Source organism: Lactuca virosa, chromosome 2 (assembly GCF_052849685.1).
Source record: "Lactuca virosa cultivar CGN04683 chromosome 2, Lactuca_virosa_CGN04683_v6, whole genome shotgun sequence".
Lineage (NCBI taxonomy): Eukaryota > Viridiplantae > Streptophyta > Magnoliopsida > Asterales > Asteraceae > Lactuca > Lactuca virosa.
This window is the reverse complement of record NC_136427.1, coordinates 112,307,251-112,313,250: the sequence shown is the minus strand read 5'-3', so window position 1 is coordinate 112,313,250 and position 6,000 is coordinate 112,307,251.

The window sequence follows — 6,000 nt, the reverse complement described above, 5'->3', positions numbered from 1 at the left end:
CGTATCGGCACCTATGATACAAATAAACTGAGTGGGTCAGGTTGGGAAACCTGGTGAGTACGTACGGTTTTCAACCCACGATAATATTATTATTATGTTTAATCATCAAACAATTAACCTAACTTCCCATCCCCATTATTTTCTTCATTCTACCCTAAGAATTATCTATTCTTCACCCATTCATTCCTAAGGATTGTCCTAAGGAATAGGCACGAAGTCCATCGCTGCTGGGGTTTATCTAACAGGCACTAAGTCCATAGCTACCGATACTATTATTATGCACTATGTCCATAGCTGCCAATGTTCATCTATAGGGCACTAAATCCATAGCTTCCAACGTTCATTTGTAAGACACTAAGTCCATAGCTGCCAGGGTTTTTAGAGTACATCTGGTGAACACATCGTTCACAACACCTACAGGTTGCAAGCCTGCTAGCATTACACTGGACTGTCTAGAATAGTCTGTGGTCATCATTTATACTCTACTTGATGACTGGATCATTGTTAAGGTCAATGCTTCTCATCATCGTTCACCTCTCATCATCTATATCATATTTCATCTCTCATCTTTCATCTACCCATCTTTACCCAATATATTTATAGGTATAAAAATACATATACAGTTTAAATCAAGTAAAACATGTATAAATCGTTCATCTAGCATAGATATCAGGAACACAGATAATAAACACATATAGCATGTATTAATATTAAATACTTCATATCTAAGTGTAAGATGAAAGTAACTATGCACTCACTTGTTAAAGTGATGACTCCAAACTCGGGCAACGCTTCACTTCTAACAGTTTTATTTTCCTTTGATGAAACCTAGTATCATTATCACTTTAGTCTAATATTTATTGCGACTAATTATTAGTCTAGATTTATCATTAAGTTAAGGTCTACGAGCAATATTGTTTTTCTTGTATTATATAACTGTTAAATGTGACAACCGTCAACTTCCGGTCAAGTCAAAGTCAAATAAAGTCAACAAGTCAAACCGGTCAACTCCGTTAACCCTTGTATATTAGGGTTTCCGTTATGTCGCGATCTTAATACAAAGTATCACTTAGATTTTTCACGTGTTCGGAAATTCTAAAACCTAATCAGGGTAAGTGATGAAACTACTCGACAAAACATTATTCCATACCCCTCGAGGGCGTATAACATTCATAACGAGGCTTAACGGGATTTACGAACCTTGCGTTAGGAAGCCAAACACTCAAAAAGGTCGCAAACGAAATCTCTCTCAATCTCTCTCTCGCTCTATCTCTCTCTATCTCAAATCTCTCCCAAATCTCTCTAAGTATGAGAAATCTCTCCAAGAATGTGAAATCTCCCCAAATCTCTCTCATAACTACTTTTAACTTTTGATAATCATTCGGGTCATCCCGACACTTAACTTGGTGAAAAACCGCTCGAAACGGGAAGATTTCTTGAAAAATAGCCTTAAAGAACCGAAACCTTCCCTTAAGGGGCGAAGCCTCTCGGACCAAACTATGAAGGACCAAAACCGAAATCCTGAACCGAAGTGGCTTGAACCGAACCCGAAGCCTGCTGAGGACCGAACCCTCCGAACCGAACCCGAACCCCTCCCTTCGGACCGAACCTCCCCACTTCGCTTTCGGTCTAGTTCGGACCATTTTGCCTTCGGGCTATTTCGCTCCTACGCACCTTCGGTCCATGGCAGCAGGGACCGAACCTCCGGCCCACATCCAAGAAGCTTCGCTGTAAGGCCCATTTCACCCGGTTTTCGACCACGACATCGTTTTAGGCCCGTTTTTTCATGATTTTAATGCGAGATTTTCACCCAAACTTATATTTTGACATATAAGACCCCATATTTCCATATTCTAATCACATTTTGAGGGTAATCATTATCTAGGATTAAAAATATAGTGGGTAAGATATTTAGGTGGAGTGTTGACTTTATCCTTTGGGCAAGGACACAAGTTACCTCCCATACCCAATCCATGACCATCCCCAGTCACTATTCCACCATACCTGGTCATTCCATCATCCTTTTCCCACTCTTTCCAGCCAAGCACCTTGATCCAAGGATAGAAAAATCCTTATCTCTCCTCCCATTTCACTCACACTCCACCAAGAAGCAAAAACTCATTCTCTCTCACTATCCCTCTCTAATCTCGAAAATTCAAGGCTGATCACAAGTTCTTCATCTACTCCTAGTAAGTAATATCACTCCTCACATGATTATTTCTCTTCTTTCTACTCAAATCATAGGTATCTTACACAAACACCATCATATTTGTTGTTATATCTTCGAATCTTCAAGCATCTTCTAAGTGTTCTTGAGTTGAACACATCTTTTCTTCATCATCTATCTACTGAAATCACTCAAGGTGAGTTCATACCCCTACATTTTTATGATTTCTTTCTGTTTTAGGGGGGAATACAAGTTAAAACATCATAATATAACATAAACTCAAACTCCAACTTTCATCAAGAAAGTTTAGTTCCATTCACGGACTGTTTTGAACATCTTAAACATTTTAGTTTTCAAAACTGTACAAGGTTCAAATAGTTCATATTTCTACCTTTAAAATGACTACTTGCACATCTCTATTCGATTTTTTTACAATTTATGGTGATTTTTACAAAACTGTCTATCATTTGAGAAACGAATTCGGACCAGTCTGTGAATATGAACGTTTTCACACAAGTTAAAGACTTCTAAAAATCATAATAAAAATTATCAATAAAATAGACACATTTTCTAAACCCTCAGAGTTTACGGATCTGAATTTCGACCTCTGATGATTTTTCTATAAATTTTCCAATAACAGGATCAGGAAAGTTAAAAACTATAAAATAGTTAACAATCGTATTTACACCTTGTAACTTGCTGAGCAAGGTGTGTAGTATTATTTGAATGCATGTTGTTGATAGTACATATTATTTACCTTAGTTTAAAGGTATGAATCATATATTATTTACCACTACAAATAATTATAATAAACTATAATAAGTATAGTTAAGTCTATTATACACCACAAACAAATATGCTAAACTATAATAGGTATAGTTAGGTTGCATATACATTACAAACATTATGATAAACTATAATAGGTATAGTTTATGTTTCATTTACATTACGAACTCATTACAAAAGGTTTTCATTTCACAAAAAGGGGTACATTACAAAGTACCGGGTTTTCATATAAATGGGGTACGAATACAAAGTACCGGGTTTATACAAAAAGGGGTACATTACAAAGTACCGGGTCTTCATATAAATGGGGTACGAATACAAAGTATTGGGTTTATACAAAAAGGGGTACATTACAAAGTACCGGGTCTTCATATGAATGGGGTACGGATACAAAGTACCGGGTTTATACAAAAAGGGGTACATTACAAAGTACCGGGTTTTCATATAAATGGGGTACGAATACAAAGTACCGGGTTTATACCAAAAGGGGTACATTACAAAGTACCGAGTTTTCATATAAATGGGGTACGAATACAAAGTACCGGGTTTATACAAAAAGGGGTACATTACAAAGTACCAGATTTTTATATAAACGGGGTACGAATACAAAGTACCGGGTTTACACAAAATGGTTTTATGGTATTAAAACTACATATCATTTAGAATTGTTAGACTTCAGCTATAATTGCTAAGTGTATATGCTAGGGTTATATAAGAATCTAGTCACAATCGACTTAGAATTGGTGGGCCCGCCTTACTTCCTGTTCCTTGTTTGGTTGTGGACCTAGGGCAGACTCATTATATTCGACGGTCTATTTAACTTAAATTTTATATAACTTATATACATTGGGTGATTATAGAAGGAATCTACGGGTTTTTCTAGGGTACATTATTGCATAACATAAGAGCTTTCATTTCACACTTAACAAAGAAAATATTGGATTTTCTGGAATCATACTCTATCGCTTTTCCAAGGAAAACGGCTTCTTTCTCAAATAAAACTCTTATGAACTCACCAACTTAATTGTTGACACTTTTTCAAAACTACTTGTATTCTCAGGAAATCAACAACATCTTGAGGATGGGACGTTAAATCGTCAAACAGTTCATTTTGTCATCATAATGTAATTGATTTTGAAAGATGTAAACATATAATATGGTGTAACCTTTTCAATTATATTTATGATGGTTGTATTTACTTTGAGCACTATTATACTCGTTGTTGTGATACTATACATGAAGTCCTCCACCCCCGGACGTTTCCGCCATCCTTGGTTTGGGGGTGTGACAGATTGGTATCAGAGCATTGTTTATAGTGAACTAAGTATATCGAACCACATAAGATATACAAACTATAAATGAATTGGGACTAAAAGTCTCTGATTAAACATTTTCAAATAACTATACTTTTAGAAATAAATAGTTTCTTGTTAAAAGTATACGTGCATGCATACATACTCAGGTCAGCATCATACTAGAACAAAACAAAAGTGGTGATTGTTGAACGACACAAGTAGGCTTGGGGATGTATAGTCAAGTCTGGGAATGACATAGCCTGATCAACTATGTCTATCCCAGAAGTGATTAGCATATGCCCGGGAATGGTTGTGGTGTTGCAACAAGTCGAAAAATTTACCAACTCTATCTACAAAGAAACATTGAAAACATAAGACAAACATGGAAATACTATAGGAGTATTTGGTGATACTATAACGAACTTATGTGAAAACTAAAGACCCCTATTAGTAGGTCTATAATGACTGAGTGCATACACTAAGGTTATACATAATTCAAGATATTATAGACTCAGAATCTATGACTATTGCTCTACTTCCTGTTCCTTGTTTGGTTGTGGACTTAGACTAGAGTCATTTATTCGAAGGTTTATTGTATAACTAGTATGCACTATGTGATTTTAGACGTGACTAATGAGGATCACCCTCCTATAAGTAATTATAGGATTAGACGCCTATTAATTATCTCTTCTACCCCTATTCTCGCACAAACAACGTGACGGGAGCTCAACTACCAAGAGACCCTATTCTTCCTAACCAGGAAAATGGTGGTTGGGTCAGAGAGAAATTCGAAGAGGATTCTGAAGAAATAATAGAGGAAGACCCCAAAGACAATTCGGAAGAGAAGCGAGAGGAAGAGAAACCGAAGGAAAACAAAGGAAAAGAAGAAATGGGAGAAGACCCCGACGAGGCTTCCATGGTCCGACACCTCGATAAGCCGTAGATTTACAGAGACGGAGTTAGGAACAACGCTAACACACTCCCTATGACATGGATGAGGCTTCTACAACCTCAGAAGAGGAGGATTAGTAGACAGGGCTCTCCTTGTCATGATACGCCACATCACTCACTTGAGCGTACAAACACGAGCAACGGTCAACCGAAATCATGGAGGTTGGCACTACCACCAAGATCGCCGCAATTCGCCTTCGTCACCGGGATGGAGGCCACAAACAGATCAAAGAACACATCAAAGCCTTCAGAGGGAAGTGACCGCAACTCAAGCCGAGAATAGAGAGTATCGAGAACGTCAAACAGCGTTAGAGAAAACGCGTGGTAAAAAAAACAGAACATCAAATGGCAGAAGCCAGGGCAAAGTTTAGGACAATGCAAACTTTCATGTCTTCATTCTATGGCCCACGGAACATCACCCGCCACGAGTAGTGTGTACACTACTGACATACCCTTACCGGCTCAAACTCATGGCGTGCGTTTGAACACTACCCCATCATATACATAAATTCGACCTTCAAATGTAGAGACGACACTATTCAAGGGGTCGTGACATCGTCAAAGTTTTTCCTTACATTAACGAAATATAGACCTAATATAAGGTCAAACTTTCCTGAACTCTATGAACTAGAGTATATCAATAAAAATTGGCATGTATTTTATTTCATTGGGAGTTTATCACATACTTCATAACCTGGTATTACAAACGATTTGCTTATGGTGACTCTAAGATTGCTTAATGTATACCTCAAGATTTTGTGTAATTAAGAGACGATCAACTTAGAAATGACGAGTCCGCCT